Source organism: Acomys minous (genome assembly GCF_964271855.1).
Source record: "Acomys minous genome assembly, chromosome: 7".
NCBI classification, from domain to species: Eukaryota; Metazoa; Chordata; class Mammalia; order Rodentia; family Muridae; genus Acomys; species Acomys minous.
Genome location: NC_140488.1, coordinates 83,382,894 through 83,405,820, shown reverse-complemented (window position 1 = coordinate 83,405,820; position 22,927 = coordinate 83,382,894). Strand labels below are relative to the sequence as shown.

Below are 22,927 nucleotides of genomic sequence, written 5' to 3'. Positions count from 1 at the left end.
TTTATTACTTTAGTAAACTCTGTAAGAAAATAAACTGATACATTAAGCTTCATATCCAATCTCCCTGCCTTTTCATTATTTTCCCCCCGTCAATCATTGGTCATTAGCCCTTTGGTAGCTCCTCCCCACCAACATTATTGTCGATGACAACAAAGATCCACCCACTGCCCACAGGAACTTAGAATTTAGCAGTAGCTACATATAAGGAACAGGGTAGAATTCTCTAAGATAAGTGGGGAATGCAAGAGAAAGAGTAGGAAGAGCCGGTTTCTGATTCAGTGCTGCTATGAGATGTCTGATTGCGATCATTTAGAGCCTTAGGGGATTTCCGTTCTGTCCACAGCAGGTAATTTAAGTGAAGCTGCTGCATGGTGGTTTGCCTGAGGTTGTGGGAGTGATGAGCAAGGCCAGATGCTCAGAAGAGGAAGGTGGGGACCCTGAAGTAGTGTGAATTGAAGAACAGTGACCACAGAGTGCATCCCAGCCTTTAAAGGCGAAGCTAGAACAGGAAACACGCCAGAAAGGCCCGCTTGGATTTTGAGTGTACCAGCATGAAATCTTGCTGGGGATAGAAATGACCAGAGTCCGTGTGTCTATCCCAGTACAGATGAAGACGCTGCACAAGCCACACTGTGAAGTGCAGGGGTTTTCTGAGATAATGGATGACAATCTCTTGAGAAGAGGTTCCAAGAAGACACTTGTCTGTCACTCAGAATGGGCGGCTCGAGCCAATTTCTCTATCTTAAAAGTGTGTTCAAATGAGGTTTCTTAAAGCATCATCTTCAGCCTTCTAGCCCAATATATGTGACAGACATATTTGTGAGGCAGGAACTATTGAGGACTTGCTCATGCTGTCTTGGCAGAGTTTGGCCATGGCTTCTGCCTGCATCTAAACTTGCCCATTGTGGGGCAGATTTCTGTCAGTGGCAGAACTGAGGACATTTTTGCCCAGCGGTTGCTTTGACACATTTGAAGCCCTCCCTACAAGGCTCATTGTAAACCTTCCCATTAGTCAGCAATCCCCTTCTTTATTCTGGGTCCTAACCCTGCCATTACATTCATGGGCATGAGTACCAGGGTTGAGAATGTGAGTGATCCTGGTAAGAACCTGCTCACAGCAATAACGCACCCTTGGAGGAAACTCTGTCTACTTGACCTTAAAATGAAAGCGCCTTTCAGTGGTATATTAGTTACTTTTCTGCTGCATTGATGAAGACCATGACCAAACATAACCTGGGGGAGGAAATAGTCGATTGTGTCAGGTGGCTTCTCCCACTGTTGTTGACACCTGAAGCTTTCCCCCATCATCTACATATGAAATGGAGCACGACAAATGATTTTCCCCCTAAAACACAAAAAGAAAAAAGAAAAAAATTCAAAACCAAAGAAAGGAAAAAAAAAAACAAGTACTTGTTAGGTTTTGGATGGGGCTGTGTTGCTCATGACAACACTCACACAGATTCCTGGGCACTAAGAGGTGTATTAGAAGAATTATTAATGCATGGTCACGCAGATAGCAGGGCGAAAGCAGGGCATGGGCTCTGAGAAGGGTTCAGGTACCCTGCATGGTGAGGTCTCTAAAGGGAATCAGAGTTTGTGTGGTGGGAGATGTATCCTTTTCTTACACATTTTGATAAGTGGGAGAAGTTCAGAGTGAAGCCCTGCATCCCTGCTCCCCGTTGTCCAGCAAGAAGGACAGATGGGAGTGAGGAGTAAGATGTGACATCCCTTTGATATATGTAAGCTTACTTTCTAGTTGAGCTGCTCTGGTGCCGAGAAGTCTGCTAGTTAGGGGCTCACAAACAACGTCCCAGGAAGGTGCCTGTCAGCGTCTGTGAGGAGAAGCGTGAGCAGAAGCTGGATTCTTATATTCTTAGACGCGCCAATAATGTGCTTGTACACTGACGTGGGGGAGAATACTGGAGCCTCTGTTTCTGTAGCTGTATTCCGTCTCTTTTGAACATGATTAGGGTAATACTACTTTTGCACCTAGCTATGCAAGAGTCTAGAAAAATTAGGTTGATGAATTTGACTTTGTATTTCTCGACTAATTTTCAGCTTACGTACACGGAGCACATCCTCATTGCCAATCCCTGTGGTGGTATTGAGATATTTAAAGACAAAGGTCTTTTTAACAGAATTTTGAGCATATGAACAGAAGTAACACCAATAAGATATGAGTTGCTCTTTCTAAGATATGATAATGTGAAAAGGGAGTGAGGGTGAGGGTGTTTTTCTTTTTTAAAGATTAATCTATTTATTATGTATACAGTGCTCTGCCTGCATGTACACCTGCTCATCTGAAGAGGGCATCAGATCTCGTTATAGATGGTTGTGAGCTACCGTGTGGTTGCTGGGAATTGAACTCAGGGCCCTTTGAAGAGCAGTCAGCGCTCGTAACCTCTGAGCCATCTCTCCAGACCCGTTTCTTTTGCTTTCTTTCTTTTCCCAGATAGGGTTTTTTGTAGACAGGGCTGTCCTGTAACTCACAGAGATATGCCTGCCTCTTTCCCCCTGAAGAATGAGATAACAGGAGTGCGCCATCATGCCCTAGGAGAATATTTTTCTTTTCATTTCTTCTCTTTTATTATCATTGTCTTCTCTTCTCTTTCTTTCTTTCTTTCTCTCTTTCTTTCTTTTTCTTTCTTCACTGTACATCCTGGTTTTAGCCCCCCTCACTCCTCTGCTCCAAGGCCCACCCTCTCTTCTCCCTCCTCCCTTCCCTATTCCTCAGAAAAGGGGAGTCCCCCATCCACAACCCAGGTAATCAAGTTGCATCAGGACTGAGTTGGTCCTCTTCCCCTGTGTCCTGACAAGGCAGTCCCACCAGGGGGTAATGACCCAAAAGCAGGCAACAAAGTCTATGTCAGAAAAAGTCCCCACTACCGTAACCAGAGGACCCACATGAATCTTGAGCTGCCTATAGGCTAAGTCTGTGTAGGGGGTCTAGGTCCAGTCCATGCATGGTTCTTGGCTGGTACTTCAGACTCCATAGGCCCTTCTGGGCCCTGGTTACCTGGCACTGTTGGTCTTCCAGTGAGCTCTATCAGGGTTGTTCTACCTGAGGTTGTTTGTCTAATGCGAGTGATAACGTGGAAATATTCTAATCAAAGCAGTTTGGGCATTTGTGGATGAGCAAGTCCCATGGGGCATAATTTTTATTTTTCTTGAATGGGAGGATAGTTGGAAAAATGGAAGTATTAAGTAAGGGTACACACTCAGATGGAGTGCCAGAGAGTTGAAGGACAAAATCCTGGAGGTCTATGCTGCTGCTCTCATAAAGTATCATTCATGGAGATGCAGGGCATCGCCTAAAAGATGTTTAATTATCACAGTTTGGAAGCCTCCGAAGTACAAGGTCAAGGTGGCTACAGATTCAGTTCCTGAGGAGTTGGGCGTAACCTTACTGCCTTGAATGAGATGGAGTAGGTGGAGAGGGAAGAGGAAAAAAGGGAAAAGTGAGAAGGAAAACAGGATGTGAGGGGCACAACCAAGAGAAATGAGACGAGGGGAAAAGAGAGGAGAGGCAAGCAAAAGAAAGTTTATTCACCTATTTATTAAAGGTAAATTAATCTCAATATGGAGATTGAATATCATCATATGATTAAAACATGCTTATGTCCATAGCCCTTTAAGCACTTTACCCTGTTTCAGGTTAAAACAATAGAATCCAAGCTTCCAAGTTTATTTCATCAAAATCGTATTTTCGCACTTGAAACATAGTGAGAATTAAAAATCAAAATTTTCTTAAAATCAACCCATACCTTTGAAAATAATCTAGTGAAATGGATGTTCAAAAAGCAAATAATAAAAAAGAGAAAATAGCGGGTGCACCATGTGAAGAATGAGGGAGGCATAATGTGTGGTGTAAACTACCACACAAAGATGATGTCCATCTGTGGAAAGAAATACCACCATAGAGCAGGGTTGTTGTCAACCAGAGGTATAAGGCAGGGGCTGTCTCACCACTGAGAACAGAGGGAAGCCTCCAAAGGAACATGCTGTGAAGAGCCACCTGCAGGTAAGAGTATAAGGATTGTGTACCCAGGAAGTCTCAGAAAAAGGATGTTGGAATGGTCCAGAGAGCTCCTGTAGGCAGAATAACCATCTCCTGCATCCTGTTCACTTGTAGGTACCATGGGCCTGGAAGGAGCAGGCCCCTAAGAAAGCGAATCCTGAGAGCAAGAACTTGATTTTTATTTATTTGTTGTGGTTTTTTTATCTTTATTGGTTTGTGTTAACTACTAAAACCTCCTTATTAAATTGGGAGCCATTTTGTAATACTGAGAGAAGTCATTCCAAAGGCCGAACGTCTACTTGAGCTGTGAGAAGTGAAGGGATGTGAGTGTGAGTGATTAAAAAAAAAATTAGAACCAAAGTTATGGCCCCGGTAATTTATATATTTTGTACCATTATCTGGTTTATTTTGACTTTTTTAGATGTCCTTAAAAGGTGGAATACAAAGTACTGGGTTTAATGATTGAATGTTTTTTACAAATTTTTGTTGATTCTGGTGCTTCACCTTTCTTCCCTGTTCCTATGATTTGTGCTCCTTCTGGTCCCCCCTCCTTCAGTCAGGACCTTCCCTTCTGGTTTATTTTGTTCATTTTTCTCTCTTCTTAAAAAATGGCTCTTTTCCTTTTTTAACTATTTTACAATAATTTTTGAAATTTTCATACAGGTGTACAATGTCTTTTGATCGTATCCATCCCTGACACCCTTCTCCAAGTTCCTCTGGACTGCCCTCACCATGCCTTCTATCTCATGTTCTTTTCTTATTTTAATCATGTGCTGAATCACAGCACAGTGATACCCAAATGTTCATGATGGAAGGACATACACTGGTCAACCCACCAGGATCCAGTGCCTTAAAGGAGGACAATTTTCTCCCCCAGGAGCTGTAAGCTACCAGTAGTTCCTTTGCTAAGGGTAGGTCCTAATGATCTGCTCTCCCATCCATGCTGGTATATTAATGGGCTTGACCTTGTGGGGGCCTTATGCAGGTAGCCATAGCTGTAATGAGGGCTTGTGTCCAATGACATGTCATGGCCAGAAGACGGCATCTCAGAGCACTTCTCCATGTCTTCTGGCTCTGCCAATCATATTGCCCCCTCGTCAATGATTCTTTTTGAGGGCAGCATAGTGTGGCATAGATGTTCCATTCGGAGCTGAGTATTCCACAGAGATTTGTTCCCTACACTTGGACAAATTGAGAGTTTCTGTATTAACTGCTGTCCACAGCAAAAAGAAGCTTCTCTAATGAGGGCTGAGAGTTGGTTTAATCTATGGATATAGAGATAAGTATTTAAAAAGCAGTTTGCTACCACATCAATTTAGCAAACTAGCGGTACAGGTTTTCCATTAGTCCCTGTGAGCTTCCTTCCTATGTGTTTGTGGGTATATTTAAAGTGCCAGGAAAGAATTTCCTCAGGTTGGTGTTCTGATAAACCACTGAGCAAAACATGTGTACATGAAACATTCAAAATATAACACAAATTGGTCTGTTGCACTGTAGCTCTACTTGGGGATAGGGTGTGTCAGATTCAAATAGGTATAACGAAAACAAATAAATAAATCATGTTTTAAATATTTTAGTAAATAAAGGTGTCTAATATATAAAGATGTTTGAGGCATGAGTAAAAGATCAAATGAGTGAATAATACTTCTGGGTGAAGCATTGGAGGAACTAGGTTAAAAGGATAAGGAACGTTCAGTCAGACAACAGCAGAAAATTTTTCTCAAATATGGGTATATATATATAATTTCCACAGGAAGCATTAAGAACACCAAATAGACACGACTAGGATGTCACACTACGTGATGTTACAGTTAAACTACCAAAATAACAGAACCAAGGAAGATTACTGAAAGTTGAGACAGAAAATCCAACTCAGGAAGGGAAATCATGAAATTGGAACATCAACAAAGACATCAAAAACCACAGTGTTATTAGCAGTTAGAAAGAAATGATTCCTCCCGAATTGTGGAAGAAGATATTCATGCAATATAGTAATTCTTAACACTGTTATGATTCAGGATAAAAAGAGCAGAATAAAATAAAAACAATTCATGACTACCAGGCCAGTGGTATAGAAGACAGGGAAGAGCAAGAAAGAGAAGATTAAAACTCATCAGTGTCTGACTAAGTAACTAAGTAAACCTTATTGGACAGTGGATACCAAATGAGAATTAGAAAACCCTTGAATATTAATTCAGTAAAATATCAAACTTGTAACATAAATGAAGAAAGTAAGGAACCTAGTGTACTTGAAATCAATAGAGGAAAACCAGCGAAGGGTGGGACGTAATCCATCGTAATCCATACAGTTCACTAATCATCCATAGTGTAGATGGTCTGGGTCATCCAATAAGGATATTTTCAGACTATCTGTTGTTGTCAGCAGCCAATATACATATGGATGGATGATGAAATGATGCAAACTGATATTCCTAGAAAAGGAAATCTACAAGAATGTGGGATGAGTTGACTGTGGATTTTAAACCACATTCAAGTGTGTGTGTGTGTGTGTGTGTGTGTGTGTGTGTGTGTGTGTGTGTGTGTAAGCTTGTTACCTATTGTAAAAGGGTATGATCCAGAAAGAAAGTGTAAGAATTTCAAATAAATATGCACTGACTTCTCGGGCACCCAAGTTCACGGAGCACTCTTGGAGATAAAGGCACATAAGGCCCCAACACAATAAAAGTTAGAAAAACTTCACAAAGAAACATCAGAGTTCAGTTACAGTATCGAACAAATGGCCTTTAGAAACTTTATATCCACAGAATACACATACTACTGAACAGTACTAATAATGCACATCCATAATCATAGTACGGAACATAAACAGATTGAAGAGTAATACTCTCCACAACTGAAAGGCCTTGAAAACTGCTGTGTCTTTTCATGATGCATGTATAGAAGAAACTGGGTATAGAAGGAGCATGTTTCAACATAAAACCTATGTATCACAAGTGATACATAGACAATATCGTGTGGATTTAGGGAACGCTAAAAGCATTTCAGTTTTAAAATCAATAAGGCTAAAATCAAAAATTCAAGCGACACCACATGCTGTCGAGGATGTGGAGAAAGAGGAACCCTCCTTCATTGCTGATGTAAATGCAGACTAGTACAACCACTTTGGAAATCTGTCTGGCGCTGTCTCAGAAAACTGAGAATAGGGCTTCCTCAAGACCCAGCTATTCCACTCTTTGGAATACACCCAGAAGATGCTACAGCGTACCACAGGGACATATGCTCAACCATGTTCATAGCGGCCTTATTCATAATAGCCAGAACATGGAAAAAAGCCTAAGTGTCCCTCAGTAGAAGAATGGATAAAGAAACTGTGGTAAGTTTACACTATGGAATACTACTAAGCTATTAAAACAAGGAACTCCCGAAATTTGTCGACTAATGGATTGAACTAGAAATGGACCCTAGCCCAAGGGGCAGGTCTCATGAAAGTCTTCATTTACCGGGAAAGTGGGATAGAGGTGAGGGCATCCTATTGGGACTCTAGATGAGAGAAATAGAGGAGATAGGGAAATAGATGCATCCAGAGGGTCCTAGAAACCTACAAGAACACTATGATGGGCAGATCTGGGCACAGGGATTCTGCTCGATCTATGGCACCGACCACGGACAATACGTGCAGTCATCATCAAACCCCTACCCAGATCTAGCCAAAGGACAGAACATTCTTCACACTTGAGTGGAGACTGGGGACTGACTTTCACACGAACTCTGGTGCCCCATATTTGGACATGCCCCCTTGATAGGGAGGCCCAATGGCACTCGGAGGAAGGATAGCAGACTACCAAGAAGAGACTTGATACCCTAGCACCATATTCAGGGAGAGGCCGCCCCCCTAAGTCATAGTCATAGGGAAGGGGAATGGGGTGAAAATGGGAGGGAGGGAGGAATGGGAGGATGCATGGGATGGGATAGCAAATGAGATTATTAGGAATGATTTCATTTTTCAATAAAAAAAGAAAAAATTAAAAAAGGAAAATAAAATAAAATCAATAAGGACAAAGTTGTCTATTCTTTCTACCCTTATTGATTGTGCTACCCAAAATTTGAGGTAGAACAAAAGTAAAGAGAAAAAGAAATAAGAGGTAAAGCAATAAGCAATGAAGCTTTCTCCCCTTTCCTTTATGTCACACAGTAACATTGCTGAGAAAAACAATTCTGTGGAGGGAGCCCTCAACATGAGGCATTCTGTTTAGAAAGAAATATTGGTTGTAAAATCTCCAAAGATACATTTTGACTTCACTTTTAGTTATCATTTACTATCATAATGATAGTTTTCAGGAGTCTTGATGTTTACAGGGTTCCAGAACCTCTCCAATCCATCCTTTCTGGGACATATCTCCCCCAGTTTCTTTACTTCTAAAGCTCAAGGCTCCAGTGAGCATCTCCCACACGGTTGGTTGGCCACTTACTGTGCCTGTATGTCTGTAAATCTTATGTCTATCATGCTGGAGCCAGTATATCACAAAAGTGAGAATGATGCTTTAGCAGTGTGTAGGACTAACTGTGACTGCCAAGAGACTGGGGAATAACTTTTCTAATGTGTCCTTACCAAGCACTGATTACATATGGAAAGGTGACACACACAGGCTCTGTCTGAGGTAAAAGTCATTCTTCGGAAATCCTTTATTTCCTAAGTCATCCTCTCTTTCAGTACTAAGGAAATTTTTGTTTGTTTTATTTCGTTTGACACAGTGTTTCCCCAGGTAACAATCCCCGCTCTCCTGGAACTCACCATGTAGACCAGGCTCCCCTTGAACTCAAAGAGATCTGAGTGCTGGGATGAAAGACATGCACCACCAATGTCTGGAAGGGCTGGGGAATTTTAACACGTGGCAGCACACAGCCTGTAAGTACTGCTCTAGGAGTGTGCTTGATCCCGGGTAATTTATAAAGAAGGTATACTTACTTGTCAGATATATAAAGACTCAGAGTATTACACATAAATAAAAAATTACATACAGCAAGAAGAACCATGAAACAATCAGGGATTATAAGAATGTTACATTCACAGTGTTTTGGTTAATTGTATTTGGCAGCCTTGACTAAAACGTCTTTCCTATCTTGGTGATTCCAAAACTCTGAATGAGAATCAATATCCATCATACCTCATCTCTGTCAAATTAAAACATCTATCTAGACCTAGAAACATCTTAACCCCTTAATGGCTGAGGCTCACTCCAAGACTAAACTATCTGGTCTTCAACTCCATCAGAGACTTGAGAAGGAATGGAACTTAATTATTTGAGTGAACCAGGAGTGCAGGTTAGCAGCTTCATATATATATATGTGTGTGTGTGTGTGTGTGTGTGTGTGTGTGTGTGTGTGTGTGTGTGTGAAGAAAAGGAGGGAAAACAACATTTCCCGTGTCTTAGACTTCAAATATTTCATCCTCTAAATGATTTGATGAACACTGTCTGTGTATGAGTCAGAATCCTCTTGTTTTACATTTCTAGCTACCATTCACATTAGCAGTAAGCTCCCTGTCTACATCAGACTCTGATCCACTCGAGTCAACAGAACAAGCTGTGCCACCACTCGGAGGAGATGGGGCAATCTTTTTCTCCTCATGACATTATTTCTCTTCATTTTGTGTTATATAAAACTAAATGATGTATAATGTGACATGCTAAGACTATTATAATTGGTTGAGGACATTCTTGTTCAATGTTCACCTGGTCCCAAACATTTACTTCTCGTTCTGTAGGGATGGTATCATCCCATATGAGGGACGATGAGGAAAACATTCCATTTCTTCTCATATAATTTCAGCATCTAGAAACTGAAATAATATGAGGCAAATGTTAAGATGATCCCTATGGGCTATACGAAAATGGGAAAAGAAATCAGCGAGGAGCACAGTAACTTTTCTCAGACAAGTTAGTGAGAACCTAAGTGAGTGTTAAGTCAGCATGTGATGCAACGGGAAGTAAATTACATGTGAGCCATGTGAGGCCATAAGACTGGTGAGCAGAAGCCATGCAGAAGCAGTGTTGGAGGAGAACATAATGGAAACCCACCCTGTAGAGGAGGGCCTACAATTAACCTGTGGTATTGTGCAGTGCTGAGCAGTTGGTACAATTGGAAACTGCAAGTGGCCTAAGCGTAAGTCCTCCCTATACTTTACTTCCAAGTAGGTACTCCCTGATAAACAACCATGTTTATCTGGAGGAGCAAGAACTCTTCTTGCTTATTCCTAAGCATTGGGCCTCTCTGTCCCACCAGCCTTGACAATTACTGAAACAAGAAGTCATTCTTCCGTAGGAATTAAGTGTTTCTATGCCATGATGTATAAATGCTGCTGCCCATTAGATCCTGCTTGCTTTTTGTTTGTTTGTTTGTTTGCTTGTTGTTTTGTTTTGGCTTGTTTTTTTAAAATAACAATCCCTATGTGACCCAAAGGTGTAAGTTAGGATGATGCTTACTACTGCTGTCAGCCATGGTAAAAGAGCAACAACTGGTTTGATCAATACAGTGCCTTTGACTGCCGAAAAACCGTCCTGTGAAAATTTCTCCTTCATAGACGGAGTGGGTCATTAAAGCACGTTCTTATGAATGGTTTAGGATCAGACATATTCTAGAAATAAACCTCTGTAAAGGATAAAGTATTCACTTGCTTAGCCTACCATAAAAGTACCACAGGCTGAGTGACTTAAAGGCAGAAATTCATTTTCTCACAGTTACGGAAGCTAGGAGATCAAGATCAAGGTGCCATTATTATGGACTTTGTGTGAGATCTCTTTCTTCATATTTTCTCTTCATGTCTCTTCACATGGTGGGGCATTTGTGGATATTGATGCTGTGTGGCTTCTTGTGTGCACAATTCACTTCATTTGAGGTCACGCCTGTGCCCCAGTATTAGTGTTTAAGAGTTTAGTCTTAAAGTCTTTATCTCTGAGAAGAGTTGCCTCTGACTTAATGAGGGTAAAAATTCAACGTGATAAATGTTAGAGAGAGAAAGTTGAAGTTCAGCATCCAATAGGCAAGAATTGGTGGTATCTTTGTCTAATCTCAGTGTAGTGTAACATAACTAAATCAGCTGGACTATGTGTGCTCTCGACTGGAGTTTCTCAAAAGTAAGAGCATATTTTGGCTCTGTTAGCATTATGTCAGATTAGTTTTTTGACTACAAAAAATAGAATCTCAGACATGGTGGTGATATTACCTGAGTAGAGAAAGAGTCACACCTGAAGTTCTTGAAACACAAAACATCTGCCAGCCTTGTGACTAGGATTTTCTAGAGGACGTATATTCTAATGATTTTACGTTATTGGTTTGATATGATTGAGCTTTTGTAGCAGAACATCTTAGGCTATGTGGCTCTAAAAGCAATTTTATTTTCCTTGATAGTCTGGAGGCTATGGAAGATCAAGGTGCTGGCAGAATTGGTATCTGGTGAGATCTCCTTTTCAGACAAATGTAAATCTGTGTCCTCATATGGTGGCAATAGAAAAAGTAAAAAGTTTTTTTTTCTGGCTTGTTCTTATAAGGACACTATAAGAATCCTGAGGCAGTCCCACCCACATGATTTCCACTAGCACAACTGTCTTTCAAAGTCTCTATTTCGTAATTCTGCCACATTGCAATTAATGTTCAACTTACGAACTAAGAAAATGGTGGTGCAGGCCTGTAACTCAAGCTGCTTGGGAGGCTAAGTCAATAGCATCTTAAGTTTGTAGGCTGTTTGGGTTGCATAGTGAGTTAAAAATCAGCCTGAGCAACTTAGAAGGGCCCCACAAGTAATGCTGGAAAACATGACCAAGTTACATCACTCCTAATCATATGCCCAAAGATTCTACATCTAACTAGATACTTGCCCATTCAGATTCATTGTTGCTGTATTCACAATAACAAAGAAACTGAATTAGTTTAGACATCCATGAACATAAAAAGTGGATAATGAAAATGTGCTCATTATACACAACAGACTTTTATTAATAGATAAAGTGAAATTACTGGAGCTGGAACGTTGGCCCGGGAGTTAAAAGCACTTGCTGCTCTTGCAAAGAACACGTGTTTGATTCCTGGCATCGGCATGGCAGCTCACAACCATCTGTAACTCCAGTTCCAGGGAATACAATGCTCTCTTCTGATCTCCACAGGCACCAGGCATGCACATGGTGCAGATACCCATGCAGGGAACACACACACACACACACACACACACGCTGCGCCTGTGCGTGTGCACGCTGTGCCTGTGCACGTGCTCGCGCGCCCGCGCCCACGCCCGGGTGCGCACACACAGACACACACACAAACACACACACACGCACAATCTGATCATCTTAATTAAGAAAGGAAAAGTTAAAATTGCAGGACAAAAAATGGGACTCGTAAACATTGTATGGTATAACACAAAGTAAGAAAGACATATATTATATGTTCTCCCTATGTGGATCTTAGTTTCTAAATTGTCAACTGTGTGTATCTAGGGAATAAATGTGAATTTTCCCTGGGTTAAATGCCATGTGCCACCAAAATACATAAATAGGTAAATAAATAAATAAATAAATAAATAAATGAAATTTAAAAAAAAATAAAGAAGGAAAACACATTTCCACATGTGAGGTTTAAGGACCGTAAATGCTGATGGCATAAAAAGGCTTATCAAAGTCAGTTGGGTAAAACATAAACCGTAAGATTCCTGAGTTGTTATGACAGTGATGGAGGATGGAGCAGGGACACATCACTAATCAGAAATCACCTAGTGTTGTGTTATTCCACTACTGCCAGAGTTGAGTGTATTTACTGATCTTTATTCATCTTTTCTCCTCCTAAAGGCCTCTAAGTACATTTCAGTTGATTTATTAAAAAATATTTTAGCTGAAAGTATTGTGATTGGATCCATAGTAGAGGAAAAGAGAACAGCAAATTAAATAAGGAGAATAAATAATGAGAAATGCATTTTTCATGACAAAATGAGTAACCAAGTTGATATTAATTTATTTCCCACGATTAAGGAGATGAAGTGGTGGAAACAACATAAATATAATTCTTATGGTATTATGTTCTCTTTTTTTCCTTTTTTAAAATACACTTTGTTAATTTATTCATATTACATCTCAATGGTTATCTCATCCCTTGTATCCTCCCATTCCTCCCTCCCTCCCATTTTCCCCTTACACCCCTCCCCTGTGACTGTGACTGAGGGGGACCTCCCCCCATAAATGCTCATGGGGTATCAAATTAATTTTAAACTAAAAAATAAAGTGAACAAATTTCTTTGAAAAGTTTCTGTATAGGTCTCATCTGCTCACACATCAAAGTGTGAATGTATTTACATAATACAATAACTGGATTCAATTTGTCGTATTTTTTTAAAAGTGTACACAGATCTTTACTCTTATCTCAGCCTGGATTTATTCCATAAGCCACTTTATGCAAACGTGTTCTATCTGATGAGAGTTTAACTCAGTAATGATCCTCCGGAAAATATTGTTTCATTTGAAATGGTGCTCTTTTTCCGATGGGCCAAATCAAAATAATGATAATAATAACAAAATATCTTGATATTCACGAAAAAAAAGTATCTAACAAGATAACTTGTCATTTTCCTGCAGTAATTGATATTTTAAAAGAGTTTACAAAAATTGAGTGTGCGTAATAGAGAAAAGGAAAAGGTCATAGAGTATTTATCCTGAATGACACTTTTCGGCACCAAGCCCAACATCTTACTCTTGAACTTCCCCATCAGCCAATAATCCTGAGAAACCGACTTGCTCCAGTGGTCACAAGAGTATGCAGGTGTTTGCCATTTTTTGAAGAAACCATATTCATGAGCAATGATGTGGAGCCTAGATAATTTCTCTTCCCTGCCCCACCTTTATTGTTGCTGTTGTTTTGTTTGATTTTATTTGTTTCTTTATGTTTTGGTTTTGTGGTGCCTTTTGTTTGTTTGTTTTTTTCCCCAAGACAGGGTTTCCTCTTTGTAGCTTTGAGTGTCCTGGACGCGCTTTGTAGACCAGGCTGGCCTTGAACTCACAGGGATCCTCCTGCCTCTGCCTCCCCAGGTGCGGGGATTAAAGGAGTGTGCGCCACAGCTCCCTGCTGGCCCAGATCATTTGTAAGAACACCCAATCATAATAGCACACTCAAGAGATTTCCCGTTACCTGCACTTAGGCCAAGGGAAGCTATGTTTCATCCATCATACGGACTTCCCTAATGAGGATCTTAGAAGAGTGGTTTTTTCGAGACAGGGTCTCTCTCTCTGTGTAGCCCTGGCTGTCCTGGACTCACTTTATAGAGCGGGCTGGCCTCGAACTCACAGCGATCCACCTGCCTCTGCCTTCCGGGTGTTGGGACTAAAGGCATGCGCCACCAACACCACTGGGCTTCAGAGGAGGTCTTGAAGTCTTACTAGCCAGAGTGCCAGCCAACTCAGCCTAAAGCACCACAAAGTATCCAGACTTCTCTGAGACTGAGGGAGCCCACTCCCCCCACACGAGAGGAGGCGCCAGAAGAGTAGTGCACGCCATCCCCCATGAGCCTCTCTTCCTTCACGTTGCTTTTCTTAGTGACTCACTTCCTCCTCGGAGCCTCAGGACCCACTTCGAGGCTGGGGGGAGACGCGATGCTCCCGCGCCCCAGCCAAAGGCAACCTCTACTTCAGCAGGCGCAGTGAAACAGGTCCAAGCTTCAGCCAGTGTCAAGGTGAGGAGATGAGTGGGACTGAGGAACGCCCAGCCCCCCAGTTAGAACCCCTAAAGCTTTATTTTCCTTCTCTTAGTCACCCGAAAAGAGCGCCCCCTCCCTGCTCCCAAGAGTTCCACGAGGAAACTAGGGGGCGTCCTCGGTCTCCTCGGTCCTCACAGGATTGAGGCACACCATTCACCTATCTTAAATGAGAACACCCACAACACCCTGCCACAGATACACCGTCTTTTATTTAATTTTTGATTTATGCCCACTGAAAAAGAGCCTCGCTTTCTCCACAACTTTCTCCTGGGGAAATGTCGCGTTCGCCATGGCGCAACCTCTCCTTAGGCCCCCCGCCGATGCCCTTGTGTTAGTCATGGCCCTATCTCAGAGAATAGTGTCCTTAGTCCCCGTCCTTCAGTCCTTCAACCCCACAAGCTGTGCCCTTCGTTCCGAATGACTTTTCTGTGACTTTTTAAGCTTCTGTCGGTTTAGAAGACAGGCCTTCCGTCCACGACCAAAAGCGGGCAAGGGGTGGGGGAGGAGCAGGACGTCGCGGGTTTTTCCGCCATCTTCGAGGGTTTAACGTGTCTTGCTCGAAGACGCTGAATCTTCCAATTTAGAAAAGCCCTGGGTTCACTCTCAGCTGAGGGACTTCTCGAGCAACTACACAACTACCACCACTTGCACTTTTGTCCTCGGTCCTTTTTTTTATTATTATTTATGTATTGGTTTTTCTAGACAGGGTTTCTCTGTGTAGCCTTGGCTTTCATGGACTCACTTTGTACACCAGGCTGGCCTTGAACTCACAAAGATCTGCCTGCATCTGCCTCCTCCAGTGCTGAGATAAAAGGTATGCAGCCGCTCCGGCCGGCTGACTTTTTGGTTTGTTATTTTATTTTATGTTTTTGTTTTCGTTATTTTTCGAGACAGGATCTCTCTGTGTAGCCTTCGCTTTGCTGGACTCACTCATTTTGTATACCAGGCTGGCCTCGAAGTCACAGAAATCTGCCTGCATCTGTCTCCCCCAGTGCTAGGAGTAAAGCTGGGCAGCCGCTCCGACTGGCTGACTTATCTTTATTTTATTTTATTTCATTTTATTTTTTGGTTTTTTGGAGACAGGGTTTCTTTGTGTGGCCTTGGATTTGCTGGACTCACGCACGTTGTACACCAGGCTGGGCTCAAAGTAACAGATATATCTTCCTGTCTCTGCCACCCCCAGTTCTGGGATTAGGGTGTGCAGCTGCTCCGACTGGCTGACTTATTTTATTTTACTTTATTTTATTTTGGTTTAGCTTATTGTACTTTTTTGGCTTTTTCGAGACAGCGTTTCTTTATGTGGCTTGGGCTTTGCGGACACACTCACTTTGTACACCAGGCTGTCCTCAAACTCACAGAGGTCTGCCTGCCTCTGCCTCCCCCAGTTCTGGCATTGAAAGTGTGCAGCTGCTCTGCTTGGCCGACCTGTTTTTATTTTATTTTATTTCCTTTTTTGTTTGTTTGCTTGGCTTACTTTGAGACCGGGACACTCTGTGTATCCTTGGATTTCCTAGACTCACTCGCTTTGTACACCAGGCTGTCCTTGAACTCACAGAAATCTGCCTGCATCTGCCTCCCCAAGTGTTGGGATTAAAAGTGTGCAGGCCCTCCGCCCTGGTGACTTATTTTTATATTTATTATTTTTGTTTATTTATTTATTATTTTTAGAGACTGGGTTTCTTTGTGTGGCCTTGGATTTCCTTGACTCACTTTGTCCACCAGGATGGCCTTGAACTCACAGAAATCTTGCTGCCTCTGCCTCCCTGAGTTCAGGCATTAAAGATGTAGAGCCGCTCTGCTTGACTGACTTATTTTTACTTTATTTTATTTTGTTTTGTTTTGTTTTATTTTCCTTTATTTCATTTTTTGGTGTTTTAGAGACAGGCTTTCTTTGGGTAGCCTTCGCTTTGCTTGACTCACTTTGTACACCAGGCTGTGCTTGAACTCACAGAAATCTGCCTGCCTCTGCCTCCCCCAGTGCTGGCATTAAAGGTGTGCAGCTGCTCCACCAGGATTACTTTGTTTTATTTTATTTGATATTGGTTTAATTTCTTTCATTTTTTGGTTTTTTAGAGACAGGGTTTCTTTGTGTAGCCTTGGCTTTGCTGGACTCCCTCACTTTCTGTACCAGGCTGGGCTGGAACTCACAGATGTCTACCTGCATCAACCTCCCACAGTGCTGTCAGTAAAGGTGTGCAGCCGCTCTGCCCTGTGGACTTTCTTTATTTGCTTTGCTTTGATTTGATTTTGGTTTACTATATTGTATGTTTTGGTTTTTTCGAGACAGGGTTTCTTTGTGTGGATTTGGCTTTGCGGACACACTCACTTTGTACACCAGGCTGTCCTCAAACTCACAGATGTCTGCCTGACTCTGCCTCCCCCAGTTCTGACATTGAAGGTGTGCAGCGGCTCTGCTTGGCTGACCTGTTTTTATTTTATTTTATTTTATTTTAGTTTAGTTTAGTTTTTGTTTGTTGGGCTTTTTTTTTTTTTGAGACAGGGTCTCTCTGTGTATACTTGGCTTTCCTGGACTCACTCACTGTGTACACCAGGCTGGCCTCAAACTCACAGAACTCTGCCTGCCTCTGCCTATCCAAGTGCTGGGATTAAAGGTGTGCAGCTGCTCCACCCAGGTGACTTATTTTGTTTTTCCTTTACCTTATTTTATTTATTAATTACTTATTTTTTTTTCAAGACTTGGTTTCTTTGTGTTGCCTTACATATCCTGGACTCACTTTGAACACCAGGCTGTCCTCGAACTCACAGATGTTTGCCTGCATCTGCCTCCCTCGGTCCAGGTATTAAAGGTGTACAAGCACTCCACCCACCTGACTTATTTTTATTTTATTTTACTTCTTTTGTTTGTTTGTTTGTTTGTTTTTGTTTTTGTTTCAAGACAGGGTCCTTATGTGTAGCCTTGGCTTTCGTGGCTTCAATCACTTTGTACACCAGGCTGGCCTCAAATTCACAGCTGTCTATGCGCATCTACCTTCCCAAATTCTAGCATTAAAGGGGTGCAGCCGTTGTACCTGGCTGACTTCTTTTTATTCTATTTTATTACTTTTTGTTTTTGTTGTTATTTTTTGGTTTGTTTTTGTTCTTGAGATAGGGTCTCTCTGTGTAGCCTTGGCTTTCCGGGACTCACTCACATTCTACAACAGGCTGGCCTTGAACACACAGAAACCGGCCTGCCTCTGCCTCCCCCAGTGCTGGCTTTACAGGTATGCAACCACTCCACCGGGATTACTTAGGTTTATTTAATGTATACATTTTTTGGTTTGTTTTGTTTTTTCATTGTTTTAGTTTTTTAGAGACAGGGTCTCTCTGTGTAACCTTGTCTTTGCTGGACTCACTCAATTTATCCACCAGGCTGTCCTCGAACTCACAGATGTCTGTCTGCATCTGCCTCCCCCAGCGCTGTCAGTAAAGGTGTGCAGCCGCTCTGGCTGGCTGGCTGAAATTTTTTGATGGGATTTGGTTTGATTTCATTTTGCTTTAGGTTTTTTCTTTGTTTTTTGTTTTGGTTTGTTTTTTTTTTTGGTTTTTTTCAAGACACGGTTTCTTTGTGTGGCCTTGGCTTTGTGGACTCACTCACTGTGTACACCAGGCTGTCCTCAAACTCACATATGTCTGCCTTTTTTTGAGACAGGGTCTCTCAGTATATCCTTGGCTTTCTGGACTCACTCACTTTGTACACCAGGCTGTCCTCAAACTCACAGAAATCTGCCTGTATCTGCCTGGCCAAGTGCTGGGATTAAAGGTGTGCAGGCTCTCTGCCCTGGAGACTTATGTTTATATTTATTTGTTTGTTTATTTACTGATTATTTTTTGAGACTGTGTTTCTTGTGTGGCCTCTCCCTCCTCCAGTGCTGGCGTTAAAGGTGTAGAGCCGCTCGCTCTGCTTGACTGACTTATTTTTACTTTATTTTATTTTACTTTATTTTACGTTGTTTTATTTTTTGGTGTTCGAGAGACAGGCTTTCTTTGGGTAGCCTTGGCTTTCTTGGACTCCCTAACTTTCTGAACCAGGCTGGCCTGGAACTCACAGATGTCTGCCTGCATCTGCCTCCCGCAGTGCTGTCAGTAAAGGTTTGCAGGCGCTCTGCCAATCTGACTTACTTAATTTTGGTTTACTTTACTGTATTTTTTGGTTTATTGAGACAGGATTTCTTTGTGTGGCTTGGCTTTGCGGACTCACTCACTTTGTACACCAGGCTGTCCTCCAACTCACAGATGTCTGCCTGCCTCTGCCTCCCCCAGTTCTGGCATTAAAGGTGTTCAGCTGCTCGGCTTGGCTGGCTTATGTTTATTTTATTTTATTTTATGTTTCTTTGTTTGGCTTTTTTGAGACAGGGTCTCTCTGTGGAACCTTGGCTTTCCTGGACTCACTCACTGTGTACACCAGGCTATCCTCAAACTCACAGAAATTTTGCTGCCTCTGCCTCCACATGTTCAGACATGAAAGGTGTACAGCCACTCTGCTTGGCTGACTTATTTTTGCTTTCTTTTCTTTTCCTTTATTTTCCTTTATTTTCTGGTGTTTTTGAGACAGGTTTTCTTTTGGTAGCCATGGCTTTGCTTGACTCACTCACTTTGTACACCAGGCTGTGCTCGAACTCGCAGAAATCTTCCGGTCTCTGCCTCCCCCATGCTAGCACTAAAGGTGTGCAGCTGCTCCACCAGGATTACCTAGTTTTATTTTATTTGATATTGGTTAATTTTTTTTCATTTTTTGATTCTTTAGAGACAGGGTTTCTTTGTGTAGCCTTGGCTTTGCTGGACTCCCTCACTTTCTGTACCAGGCTGGCCTCAAACTCACAGATATCTGCCTGCATCAGCCTCCCACAGTGCTGTCAGTAAAGGTGTGCAGCCGCTCTGCATGGCTGCCAGATTTTATTTTATTATATTTTTTGTTTGTCTATTTGTTTATCTTTTTTTGAGACAGGGTCTCTCAGTATATCCTTGGGTTTCCTGGACTCACTCACTTTGTATACCAGGCTGTGCTGGAACTCAAAGAAATCTGCTTGCCTCTGCCTCCCCCAGTGCTGGCATTAAAGGTGTGCATCTGCTCCACCAGGTTACTTAGCTTTATTTTATTTGATATTGGTTTAATTTTTTTCATTTTCTTGTTTATTAGAGACAGGGTTTCTTTGTGTAGCGTTGGCTTTGCTGGACTCTCTCACTTTCTACACTAGGCGGGCCTGGAACTCACAGATGTCTGACTGTGTCTGCCTCCAGCAGTGCTGTCAGTAAAAGGGTGCCTCTCCTACCCCAAGCTGGCTTCTTTTCTTTTCTTTTCTTTTCTTTTCTTTTCTTTTCTTTTCTTTTCTTTTTTCTTTGATGGTTTGGCTTTTTTTGTTGTTGTTGTTGTTGTTTGAGACAGGGTCTCTCTGTGTATCATTGGCTTTCCTTGTCTAACTAATTTTGTACACCAGGCTGTCCTCAAACTCACAGAAATCTTCCTAAGTCTACCTCCCCCAGTTCTGGCATTAAAAGTGTAGAGCCGCTCTGCTTGACTGACTTATCTTTATTTTATTTTATATTAATTTATTTTACTTTATTTTATGTTTTGGTATTTAGAGACAGGCTTTTTTTGGGTAGCCTTGGGTTTGCTTGAATCACTCACTTTGCACACCAGGCTGTGCTCGAACTCACAGAAATCTGTGTGCCTCTGTCTTTCTCAGTGTAGGGATAAAAGGTGTGCAGCCACTCCACCAGGCTGATTTAGTTTTATTTTATTATATTTTTTGTTTGTTTGGCTTTTTTGCGACAGGGTCTCTCTGTGTACCCTTGGCTTTCCTGGACTCACTCACTGTGCACACCAGGCTGTCCTAGAACTCACAGAAATCTTGCTGCCTCTGCCTCCCCTAGTTCTGGCATTAAAGGTGTAGTGCTGCTCTGCTTGACTGACTTATTTTTATTTTTTTTTATTTTAATTTATTTTATTACTTTATTTTACTTTGGGTGTTTTAGAGACAGGGTTTCTTTGGCTAGCCTTGGCTTTGCTGGACTCACTGACTTTGTACACCAGGCTGTCCTTGAACTCACAGAAATCGGACTGCATCTGCCTCGCCAACCCCAAGTGCTCGCATTAAAGGTGTGCAGCCTCTCTACCAAGATTACTTAGTTTTACTTTCTTTGATACTGGTTTAATTTTGTTTTGCATTTTTTGGTTATTTATAGGCAGGGTTTCTTTGTGTAGCCTTGGCTTTGCTGGACTCCCTCACTTTCTGCACCAGGCTGGCCTCAAACTCACAGGTGTCTGCCTGCATCTGCCTCCCCCAGTGCTGTCAGTAAAGGTGTGCAGCCACTCTCCATGGCTGCCTGATTTTATTTTATTATATTTTTTGTTTGTTTGGCTTTTTTTGAGACAGGGTCTCTCTGTGTATCCTTGGCTTTCCTGGACTCACTCACTTTGGACACCGGGCTGGCCTCAACTCACAGGTGTCTGCCTACATCTGCCTTGCCAAATGCTGGGATTAAAGGGGTACAGATGCTCCACCCTGGTGACCTATTTTTATCTTTATTTATTTATTTACTATTTTTTGACTGGATTTTTTTGTGTGGCCTTGAATTTCCTTGACTTACTTTGTCTACCATGCTGCCCTCAAACTCTCACAAATCTTTCTGCCTCTGCCTCCCCCAGTGCTGGCATTAAATGTGTAGAGCCGCTCTGCTTGACTGACTTGTTTTCACTTTCTTTTCTTTTACTTTATTTTATTTTATTTTATTTTATTTTATTTATTGATGTTTTAGAGACAGGGTTTCTTTGGGTAGCCTTGGCTTTGCTTGACTGACTGACTTTGTACTCCAGGCTGTGCTTGAAATCACAGATATCTGCCTGCCTCTGCCTCCTCCAGTGCTGGCATTAGAGGTGTACAGCCGCTCCACCAGGATTACATAGTTTTATTTTATTTGATATTGGTTTAATTTCTTTCATTTTTTGGTTTTGGAGAGACAGGGTTTCTTTGTGTAGCCTTGGCTTTGCTGTACTCCCTCACTTTCAGTACCAGACTGGCCTGGGACTCACAGATGTCTGCCTCTGCCAGTGCTGTCAGTAAAGGTGTGTAGCAGCTCTGCCAGGCTGACTTATTTTATTTTGGTTTATTTTATTTTATTTTATTTTATTTTTTGAGACAGCGTGTCTTTGTGTGTCCTTGGGTTTGTTGACTCACTCACTTTGTACACCAGGCTGTCCTCAAACTCACAGATGTCTGCCTGCCTCTTCCTCCCCGAGTTCTGGCATTAAATGTGTAGAGCCGCTCTTCTTGACTGACTTATTTTTACTTAATTTTGTTTTGTTTTATTTTATTTTATTTTACTTTCTTTCCTATTTTGGTGTTTTAGAGACAGGCTTTCTTTGGGTAGCCTTGGCTTTGCTGGACTCACTCACTCAGTACACCAGCCTGTGCTGGAACTCACAGAAATCTGCCTGCCTCTGCCTCCCCCAATGCAGGCATTAATGGTGTGCAGAAACCCCACCCAGATCACTTAGTTTTATTTTATTTGACACTGGTTTATTTTTTTTTTCATTTTTTGGTTTTCATAGACAGGATTTCTTTGTGTAGCTTTGGCTTTGCTGGACTCTCTCACTTTCTACACCAGACTGGCCTGGAACTCACAGATGTCTGACTGTGTCTGCCTCCCTCAGTGCTCTCAGTAAAGGTGTGCAGCTGCTCCCTCTGGTTGACTTATTTAATTTAATTTTATTTTGGTTTAGTTTATTGTTTTGTTTTTGTTTTTCGTTTTTGTTTTTGTTTTTGTTTTTGTTTTTGAGACAGGGTTTCTTTGTGTGGCCTTGGCTTCTCTGGACTCACTCACTTTGTACACCAGGCTGTGCTCAAACTCACAGAAATCTGCCTGCCTCTGCCTCCCCCCGTGCTGTCAGTAAAGGTGTGCAGCTGCTCCCTCCGGCTTACTTATTTTATTTATGTTTAGTTTATTGTATATTTTGGTTTTTCGAGACAGAGTTTCTTTGTGTGGCCTTGGCTTTGCGGACTTACTTTGTACAACAGACTGTCCTCAAACCCGCAGATGTCTGCCTGCCTCTGCATGCCCCAGTTCTTTAATTGAAGGAGTGCATCTGCTCTGCTTGACTGACCTATTTTTATTTTGTTTATTTCATTTTAATTTATTTTTCGTTTGTTTGTTTGGCTTTTTTAAGACAAGGCCTCTCTGTGTATCCTTGGCTTTCCTTGACTCACTCACTTTGTACA

General features: G+C 41.9%; 1 protein-coding gene across 1 annotated transcript in view; it reads left to right on the top strand.

Annotated features, from left to right (window-relative positions):
• The first annotated feature begins 14,562 nt into the window (after window positions 1-14,562).
• Window positions 14,563-22,927, top strand: part of LOC311601241 (melanoma-associated antigen B4-like) — a 29,611-nt gene continuing 21,246 nt past the window's right edge. Inside the window, exon 1 of the mRNA XM_084788637.1 lies at window positions 14,563-14,687. The gene's annotated coding sequence lies outside the window, so the exon portion shown is untranslated. The remainder of the gene's footprint in view (window positions 14,688-22,927) is intronic.